Source organism: Rhincodon typus, chromosome 12 (assembly GCF_021869965.1).
Source record: "Rhincodon typus isolate 14 chromosome 12, sRhiTyp1.1, whole genome shotgun sequence".
Classification (NCBI taxonomy): domain Eukaryota; kingdom Metazoa; phylum Chordata; class Chondrichthyes; order Orectolobiformes; family Rhincodontidae; genus Rhincodon; species Rhincodon typus.
In genome coordinates, this window is record NC_063343.1 from 15,176,902 (window position 1) to 15,187,593 (window position 10,692).

Below are 10,692 nucleotides of genomic sequence, written 5' to 3' on the forward strand. Positions count from 1 at the left end.
GTTCATCCAGCCCTGCACCTTGTTGTCTCGGATTCTCCAGCATCTGCGGTTCCTACTATCTCTGCTTACCTTCAGCGACTGGTGCACAAGGGCACCCAGGTCCCACTGCACACTCCCCTCTCCCAATTTACAGCCATTCAAGTAGTAATCTGCCTTCTTGTTTTTTCTTCTGAAGTGAATAACCTCACATTTATCCAAATTATACTGCATCTGCCATTGATTTGCCCACTCACCCAACCTGTCAAGATCATGCTGAAGGATCTCTGCATCCTTGTCATAGTCACTCCCCACTCAACTTGGTATCATCTGCAAACTTGGAAACGTTACATTTTGTTCCTTCATCCAAACCATCAATATATATATTGTGAACAGCTGGGGTCCCAGCACTGATCCCTGTGGCACTCCACTAGTTACTGCCTGCCAATTTGAAAAGAGTCCGTTAATTCCTACTCTTTGTTTCCTCTCTGGGAACTAGTTTCCTATCTATCTCAATACGCTTCCCCCAATCCCATGTGTTTTAATCTTGGACATTAGTCCCTTATGTGGAACTTGTCAATCGCTTTCTAAAAGTCCAAATATACTACATTGACTGGCACACCCCCTTGTCAACTCTACTAGTTACGTCTTCATAGAATTCCAACAGATTTGACAAGCATGATTTCCCCTTCATAAATCGATGCTGATTCTGTCTGATCCTCCCACTATTTCTTAAATGCTCTGCTATAAAACCTTGACAATGGATTTGAGAATTTTCCCCACTACTGATGTTAGGCTCACCAGTCTGTAATTATGTCTTTTCTCTCTACCCCTTTTTGCATATTGGAGTGATATTAGCCACTCTCAAATCTGCAGGGACTGTTCCAGAGCCTATAGACTCCTGGAAGATGACCACCGATACATCCACTATTTCTAGAGCTACTTCCTGAAGTAATCTGTGATATACATTATCAGGCCCTGGGGATTTATCGGCCTTCAATCCCAACAATTTTCCCAGCACTATTTCTCTACAATATTGATCTCCCTCAGTTCTTCCTTCTCACTAAATCTTGCATCCTCCAACAATTCTGGTACCTGATTTGTGTCCTCTTTTGTGAAGACAAAACCAAAGTATGTATTCAGTTCCTCAGCCATTTCTTTGCTCCCTATTATACATTCCCCCACTTCTGTCTGTAGGGGACCTACATTTGTCTTTACCAATCTCTTTCTCAGCTTTGCTTCATGGAGATTAGGAGGAGATTTGATACATCTCAAATCATGAGATTTCTGAATAGACAGTTGGGAGAAATTAATTTCATGAGTAAAATGATCCACAATCAGAGGGCATGCATTTAAGATGATTGGCAAAACACAAAATGACCTGTGGGGAACACTTTTATGCAGTGAGTGGTTCAAATTTCATTGTATGACCAAAAAATGCTTCAACTGAAGTCTTCAAAGGAGAATTGGAAAATTATCCAAAGAGGAAAAAAATGTAGGGCTACAGGAAAAAGGTAAGGGAATAGACGAGTTGAGTTGCTCTTGCAGAGAGTTGGCACCAGCATGAAGGGCTAAATGGCTTCCTTCTGTGCTGTAACCATTCTTTGGTTTCTTGAATCCCCAAACAGAAACTTTCATTCCCCAGGTACATGCAATCACTTCCCAAACTGACGCATTGACTGCCCAAATTGTAACATTGCTCCTTAGAGATATACTGACTTTTATACTTTAATGTGAAAAATAGAAGAGCATTATTTAGGTGGTGATATATTGGGGATTGTGGATATACAAAGAAATCTGGGTGTCCTTGTGTATGAGTCAATGAGAGTAGGTGGGCGGGTACAGCAAACAATTGGAAAGGTAAATAGAATATTGGCCTTCATTCAAAGAGGATCTCAATTCAGAGTAGGATCTCTCACTGCATTTATTCAGGGCCTTGGTGAGACCACACCTGGAGTATTGCATGCAGTTTTGGTCTCACTGCCGAGAAAAGATATACTTGCCATAAATGGAGTGCAGTGAAGTTTCACTAAGCTCATACTGGGAACAGTCCTATATGGAGAAATTTGTTTGACTGTGCCTGTATTAATTAGTTTAGAAGGATGAAGGGTCTAATTTAAATGTATACATTTCTAAGACTGTACATACTAAATGCAGGGAGGATATTTTCCCTGCCATAACAGAAATTGCTGGAAAACTCAGCAAGCCTGGCAGCATCTGTGGAGAGAAAGCAGAGGTAACATTTCAAAGATAGTAGGAACTGCAGATGCTGGAGAATCTGAGATAACAAGGTGTAGAGCTGGATGAACGCAGCAGGCCAAGCAGCATCAGAGGAGCAGGAAAGCTGACGTTTCGGGCCTAGATCCTTCTTCAGAACTGTTGAGTTTGTTTCTGACTTCCAGTATCCAGTTCTTTGGCTTTTTTGTTTAAAGTTGGATGTTTTCCCCAGTTGGGAAGTTTAGAATCAGGGGAGACAGATTTAGCATACAGGGTCGATTATCTAGGACTGAGATGAGAAACAAAATCTTCACTCACAGGGTAGTGGATTTGTGAAACACTAGTCACTGAATATACTCAAGAAGGATATAGATAAATTTGTCACTGTTAAAAGGTTTAAGAGGTATGGGGAGAAAACGGGAATATTATGGCATGAGATAGAAGATTAGCCATGATCCTACTGAATGTCAGACGAGGCCCAAATGGTGCAACTAAAACAAAGTTGCTGGAAAAGCTCAGCAGGTCTGGCTGCATCTGTGAAAGCTAAAACAAAGTTAACTTTTCGGGTCCAGTGACCCTATCTCAGAACTGATGGTGGCTGGGAAAATGTCAGTTTATATGCAGAAAATAGGGAAGTGGGTGGGGTAGGGAGTAAACAATAAGATAGAGCCCAAAGAGAGAGAAAGACAGTTGGACAGACAAAGGAATTGCTAACGATCAGGCTGGGAGGGTGAATAGTTGTTAATGGGGACTGTTAGTGACTAACAACAGGGGGTGTGTAATGGCAGGCTATGTGATAACAAGGCCTAGTGTGTGGGGTAGGCGGCTGGGACATGGGAGAGTTTAGGCCCTAAAATTATTGAACTCAATTAAGTCCGGAGGGCTGTAGGGTCCCCAAGCGGAAAATGAGGTGTTGTTCCTCCAGCTTGCGTTGGGCTGCACTGGAACACTGCAGCAAGCCAGAGACAGAGATGTTGGCCAGGGAGTAGGGTGGTGCATTGAAGTGGCAGGCAACAGGTAGTTCAGGGTCTTTTCTGCGAGCAGAACGTAGATGTTCTGCGAAGCGGTGGCCAAGTCTACGCTTCGTTTCCCCAATGTGGAGGAGACCACATTGTGAGCAGCGAATGCAGTAGACTAGATTCTGGGAAGTGCAGGTGAAATGTTGCATCACCTGGAAGTTATGTTTGGGCCCTTGGATACTGGGGAGGGAGGTGGTAAATGAGCAGGTGTTGCACCTTCTCCGGTTACAGGGGAATGTGCCGTAGGGCTGTGGGGAGGTGTTGGGGGTGAAGGAGGCTCAAATAGTTGAAAGGTCTACTCCTGCTTCCTATTTCTATGTTTATATTCATTTTCAATACGATTGAGCCACCCGTTTCAACAGAATTTAGAATCAGGCATGGGGCTTGATGATACACAAAAGACTTCTGTTGGTGTGAGAGTTGGGATAATGTGAGCAAAAGCTAAGTGTAATTTAAACCTTTGATTTCCTTTGAAGTAAAATTGGAACCTGCGTTATTTTGCATAAAGTGCACAGAACATTCATGTATTATCTTCCATATCAGCATTTTAAAAAGAAATTCCAGTTAAATTAATGTGATGTTAATGAATTAATTAATGAAGGCAACTTACAGTTTTTCTTCACTCAGTGCTGCCTCTATGAGTGCGATACTCTGTTAGTACTCTCCCTCAGAATGCAGCACCGCACCAGTACAGTCTCATGGAAAGGCAGCACTCTGACACCTCTCAAAACTGCTAATTTGACAAATCAAGAAGTACTAAACTTCTTAAAATGCAGCACTCCTTCGGAAGTGACTCTGGCAGTGGAACACTCCCTCAGTACTGACTCTTTGACAGTTGAGCACTCGCTCAGGACTGATTGTTCAATAGTGCAGCACTCCCTCAGTAAGTAAAATGACCATAGTCCCAGAGGACAAAGGTCTGCTCTCTCATTATATAGAGATCACTAGTGATGAATTGAACCTGAGGGTCACCATGCCTCACAGATAGGCCTGAAAAAGTGGTACCCTCATGGTGACGTCCATACTGACCCTTTGACAAAACAGTACTCTCTCAGTCCTGACCCTTTGACAGAACAGCACTCCCTCAATTCTGGCCTTTTGACAAATGCAACACTCCATCAGTACAGAACCTCTGACAGCATGACACTTCCTCAATTCCAATCCTCCGATAGTGTGGTGTTCCACCATCAGTATTGTCCATCACATAGTGCAGCACACCTTTGATATACTCACTTACAGTGCCGTGCACCCTCAGTACTGACTTTCTGACAGTGCATGACTCGTTTAGTACTGATTCTCTGACAGTGTAGCTCTCCTTCAGTATTGAATTTCTGAAAGTACAGCACTCCCTTAGTATTGACTCTCTGACAGTCTTTGCAATGGACCCTCAACATTGCACAAATTAAGTTACAAGTTTTGTCTCTAGAATGGGACTTGAACCCTGGACCTTGAAACATTCTCTTTTCTAATTCACAATGGGGCATGGGTCTCACCAGGTGGGCCAACATTTATTCTATGTCCTTAGTTGCCCTTGAGAAGGTGGTGAGCTGCCTTCTTGAACCATTGCAGTCCGTGTGCTAATGGTAGACCCACAATGTCCTTAGAGAGGGATTTCCAGGATTTTGACCCAGTGACAGTAAAGGAACAGCACCATATTTCCAAGTCAATAAGGTGAGTGGCTTGGAGGGGAATTTCAGGTGGTGTTATTCCCATGTATTTTCTGCACATTTCCTTCTGAATAGAAGTGGTCATAGGTTTGGAAGGTGTTGTCTAAGGCAGCATGGTGAATTTCTGCAGTGCATATTGTAGGTCCTACATGTTGCTGTTACTGAGAGTCAGTGGTGGAGTGATTGAATTTTTTGTGAATGTGGTGCCAATTAAGGAGGCTTCTTTGTCCTGGATGGTGTCAAGCTTCTTGAGTATTGTTGGAGTTGCACTCATCCAATCAAGTTTGGAGTGTTTCATCTCACTCCTGATTTGTGCCTCATTCTGATCCCTTCAATGTTTTTGCCTTGCAACAAAGTTCTGGTGATTTGTCTTTCATTCCCAGATAGTCCAGGTATAATCCCACAGAAGTGGACACCCTCCACAAGGTCCTAAAGTAAAAATAACCATGGAAATTTTAGAAGTGATGTATTTCCAGACTGGGGGCTAATGTACTTCAGTGAAAAGAGTGACTGTTGAGTGAATGGAACTTGTGTTAGGTCATGAGCAGCAGTAGTTTGAATGAAAGCAAATAGAACAGGTCTGAAAATCATTAAACAACAGGCTACAGTTCAAAAAGATCAGTATTCTTCGAAGCAGCTCTTTCATAACCCAGGTCCTGGTTTACAGCGTAAAATAAAATCAGCAGTTGAGCTGAACAAATTCTGCATTGTTTTTCATTTCAGCTCGTGGCTCCAATCCTTGGTTCAACAATACATTGCAGTGAGGTGTTTGCCCATCATCAGCTGCAAGCTCACAACTCCATTCCTTTGTTATTTATTAACAGCAACTTTTATCCATTCTGAGTGGAGGCAGAGAGTAAGGCTTGGCTTAGTTACATGGGGAGACTGAATAAATGCATCCTTGTAGAAACTCACTGATGGATTTAGCTGGGGCTATGTTTTCTCTCAAATGCCAATCTTATTGAACTTACCACAGCCTGTATCAAACACGACAATGAATGATCAGGTTGTTGAACATCAAGAACTTTGTTCTGTTAACACTGTCCTTAAATATGATGTGAATGAAAGGTTTTAGTAACCCAGTAACTTGCATCAACATGTTTGGTCTTTTATCTCAAGGTGTAACTGCTGTGACATGACCAAGTAGATGGGCTACTCTGTATAAACCAGATTTCCTCTTTCAGATGAAAAATAAATTGTCTGCAGAGACAATGTAGCCCCAAGGACATGTTCTCATCGTTGAAGCATTCATGCTTTCTTTCCCCTGTCCCCTCCTGCCTCAGGGTGCTTTGACACATCTCATCTACTACTTAGCTTTCCCTCCATCCTCTTGGTCTATCTGGTCCCATGTTAGGGTGATACTGTTAGCATCAGGGGTTGCATGGTATATAATTTAGTGATTTTCTGCCAATACTCAGAAAATGCCAATTTTCTGAGTACTGATCCTCCAACAGTGTGGTGCTCCCTCAGTATTGACCCTCTGACAGATTTTGTTAGTTTTGGGCACTTCAACTAGTTTATGTATTAGAAACACTTTACCCAAGTGATCTGTTAGGTGAGGCAGACAAAGAGACACAATTATTGCATTTCAACTCAATTTTATTAAGAAAATATCCCTTATTAGAAACATAGGACATTTCCCAAAATATATACATTGTATCTAGCTCTATCCGTCTGAAAAAGGATATTACCTGCAACGATCCACATTTTTCAGGTGGGCCATTAGAACCTCATTTCTCTGCCACATAGCGCTGGCTCTCTTCTAAGAAGGTGGGTCTTGCAGGTCAAGATATTTCCCATTTCTAGATGGGCAAAGCTCCACTGCTGGGTCACATATTCACTGAGGGGGTGACATTCAGGTATGCATTCTCATCCTCCCTTGTCCCTGACTTTCCAGAATGTTCTGTTGCCTTTAGCCAATGGTGGTCATGAGCTGAGTTCAAATCATCCAATGGGGTCACACCAAAGAGACAACACAGCATGGAGCTGGAAGAACACAGCAGATCAAGCAGCATCAGGAGAGTAGAAAAGTTGTTGTTTCCGGTCGGGACCCTTCTTAGGAACTGGTAGCCAAGATGCCAGACATCTGGTAGACACTTCTCCAATACATGACCCTCAAGCTGGTTGTAACTGATTCCTTTTGAACCTTTGTAATCTCTTTGATCTTTTTTCCCATTGTTCTAAAAAGTCAATAGCTGCTGGCTGCTGTTTAATTTAGTTTGGTCAATTTTCCATCAGGCTGATTTCTCTGGCTGTGGGCCAATTTAGAATGTCTAATTTTGGGCCTGTCATCACTTGACCACACAGTACCCTGTGACAGTGCAGTATTCCCTTAGTGCTGACCTTGTGACAATGCAAAGTTAAAGAATCAAAGAGTCACACAGCACTGAAACAGAGCCTTCATCCAACCAGTCCACGCCGACGATAATCCTAAACTAAACTAGTCCCACCTGCCTACGCTTGGCCCATATCTCTTCAAACATTAATTATTCATGTATTTATCCAAATGTCTTTTAAATGTTGTAACCGTACCTGCACCCACCACTTCCTCTGGAAGTTCATTCCACACATGAACTACTGTTTGTAAATTGTGTCTTTTTGAAATCTTTCACCTCTCATGTTAAAAATATACCCCAATCTTGAAAACCCTGACCCTAGAGTAAAGGGGAGGGGGTAGAGACCATTGCACATCCCCTCCTGGAATGCTCCTTTGCGAAGGAAGTCTAGAAATGCAGTGTTTTTTATTGAGTATCTCCATGACACAGGACTCTGTCCTCTACTGTCTGTTCCCGGGGAGTCTGACCAAGACAAAAATTGACTGCGCCGGGAGGGCCATCTGAGTGAAAGACGCTCTTTAGTCTGCCGAGGCAAGGAGTTGACCTCGACCCAATGCTACAGATTGGCATGTTCCAAAGTGCAGGACTATGTCTTAGGGGACACACTAAAGCTTGGGGCAGATGCTGCCAAGGCACATTGGGGTTGGGGGTGGCGGGGGGAAGCCACCATTAAAAGGTATGTCTGTCAAAGTTAAATGGGGGCCCGTGCAGTTATCGGACTTCCCAGTGCCTATATGTATAGTCTTGTGTAAGTAAAAATGCCTTGGGTTTGTTTGTTCTACATATATAAAGCCAATGTATAGAATCAAACTGGTCTAGTGACCATGTGTGTATTTAGATATTTTTAGGAAAAGTATATTTTTGAAATAAAAACGGAATCCATGACAGTGCATCAGTCCCTCAGTACTAATGGTGCACTGCAGTACTCAGTGACCATTAGTGAATAGTTTGAGTGCAATTTATCACAATTTAATCCTGAATAAAGTAATTCCAAACATTTCTGAGACTGAAGGATACACACAACTATTAACTGTCAAGTCCCAGAGTACTTTGATCAATGCTGAATCAAACTGAGAATGATCATGTGAGGCAACGTAGGAAATTCCAACCTCTGAACTGCACTTGATGTCACAGTATTTATATAGCTGGCCCAGGTCAATTTCTGGTCAATGATAAGTCCTTTTCAAAAGACTGGGGTCACCACAGTAGCAGCAGTTTGTACCATCTATTAGATTGCGGATATCCACCAAAGATCCTTAGGCAGCACCTTCCATGCCCACAACCACTTTCATCTCGAGGGACAAGGGCAGCAGATAAATGGGAACACCACCTGCAAGCTTCTCTCTAAACCAAACATCATCCTGACTTGGAAAGGTATCACTATTCCTTCACTGTCGCTTGGTCAAAATCTTGGAATTCTCTCCCTAACAGCATTGTGGGTCTACAACATATGGATTGCAGTGGTTCAAGAAGGCAGTTCACCTCCATCTTTTCAAGGGCAACTAGAAATGGGAAATAAATACTGGTCCATCCAGTGATACCCACATCCTATGAATGAATTATTAAAACGCATTCTAAATTAAGAATATATTGAGTTAATAAGAACCTGTGTATACAAAATGTTAAAAATATGCTCCATATGCTTCACAGGAATGCTATCAGATAAAAGCTGACATCTACTACCTGATTTTTGGAGTTGCCGAAAGGTGTGGGCTTTAGGGACGGTCATAAAGGAGGAGAGACAGAGAAGATAGGTAAAGGAAGAGCAAGGACTGCCACAATGGGAGTTCGGCAGTGTAATGGGACTTGGGAAAGTGCAAAGGAATTCATTTAGATGACGTGAAGGAGGGTGCAGTGATTGTAAGTGAAGAACCTTTGAGAGGTTGGCTGAAGTAATGGTGTGGCAGTCAGGCATGACGGCGGAGGAAAATGTGTGACTATGGGGTGTGCAAGAGGTGTGGGAAGTGAGTGGCCCTACGGTTATGGGGTGAGAAAAGTGGGGGACGAGCCTGTGTAGGGTGCGATGGTTATTGATCCTGCAATGAAATGTGAATCGTCTCTCTCTGATTACTCCTTTTTCTGGTTTCCTGTACAAATTGTAAGGTGCTTCCAATAAGGTTCATAAAGGCTGTGCGTTAAAGTGCGAACTGCCCCTGTCCTGGAGGGGACAGGATGTCATGTGCGGCGGATGATCTGGGAGGAAAGCTCCAGAAACAAGCTGCTGATTTGTACGCCTGGCTTGGCTCCAACAAGAGCTGCCTGCACTCCCACGCTCTGTCACTGTCTCCTCCTCTTGCGATCCTCACAGCCTCGCAATGGCCGTTAGAGAACTGTCAACACGTCCCTGGGGGAGACTGGGTGTGTCAGTCGAAACAACACACACTCTCTGCCGCCCCCCCCCCACCACCTTTAAAAATAGCTCTGACGTATGACTAAGTTCCATTAACCAGACCGAACGGAAGTTTCCGTCTGCTCAGGAAGAGCCATATCTGGAGATTCCTGCTCTCCTTATAAGGAGGTTCCTGTTTGTACAGATGGTGGTTCCTGGCTGACTATTGACTACAGCCGATAGTCTGTAAATCCCAAGCAGAAACAGAGCGAAGGGCACCGCAAACCATCCGAAGACCGTATACAAATGCAGGGGGAAGGGTGATTAAACACGGGTTTTAGAAAAGGGACTTTATGATACACAATTAGCTTTCACATCCCTCTCCCACCATTAAACACTGCATAGTCCCGGTCTGAAACGGAGGTGTCCATGATTTCTCTGAAATAACCCTTGCACTGCTGCCTTAGATAGAACAGGGAGGAAGCCGCCATTGCCTCGCTGAGGTAGAGGAACAGTTTCAGCCGACGAATGGATACCCTCACAGCCACAAGCAAGGGGCACAGGACCCGCTCTGGTCAACCGGGCAGAAAGGAACGATGCAGCTCCCAAGAGGACGGAGGGGGAACAACCCAGGCGAGCTCGGCCCCGGAGGCAGCTCACTGTGGAGCAAGCCTGTGACTCGTGCATATGAAATCCTGCAGCGTTAATCATTATATTCCCAGTGGAAGCAAGCAACCAGATTCCAACAGAGATCGAGAAAGGGACAGGGGGTGAGAGACAAAATGTCTGGAAGCTAGACAGTGTTGGGGGAAGCGGAAAGGGATAACATTGGGAGGAGCGGCGAGGGGGTGGTATGGGAAGGTGGCAGGAGAGAGATGGGGTGAAGGAACGTGGGGACAGCTGGGGGAAGAGGAGGAAAGTTTGGTGTTAGGGGATAGACAAACAGGAGGCTAGAAGGACACAGCAAATCAGGCATCATCTAGAGGAAAGGAATAATCAACTTTTCAGGTATTAGCCTTCTTCAGGATTGGATGTGAAGGTAGAGGAAACTGCAAATAAAGAAAGGGAGGGGTGGATATTTGTAGTAGGTACAACCTGGTTGGTGGATGGGAAGGATGAATCTGGTTGGTGGCTTGAAGGCAGAGTTA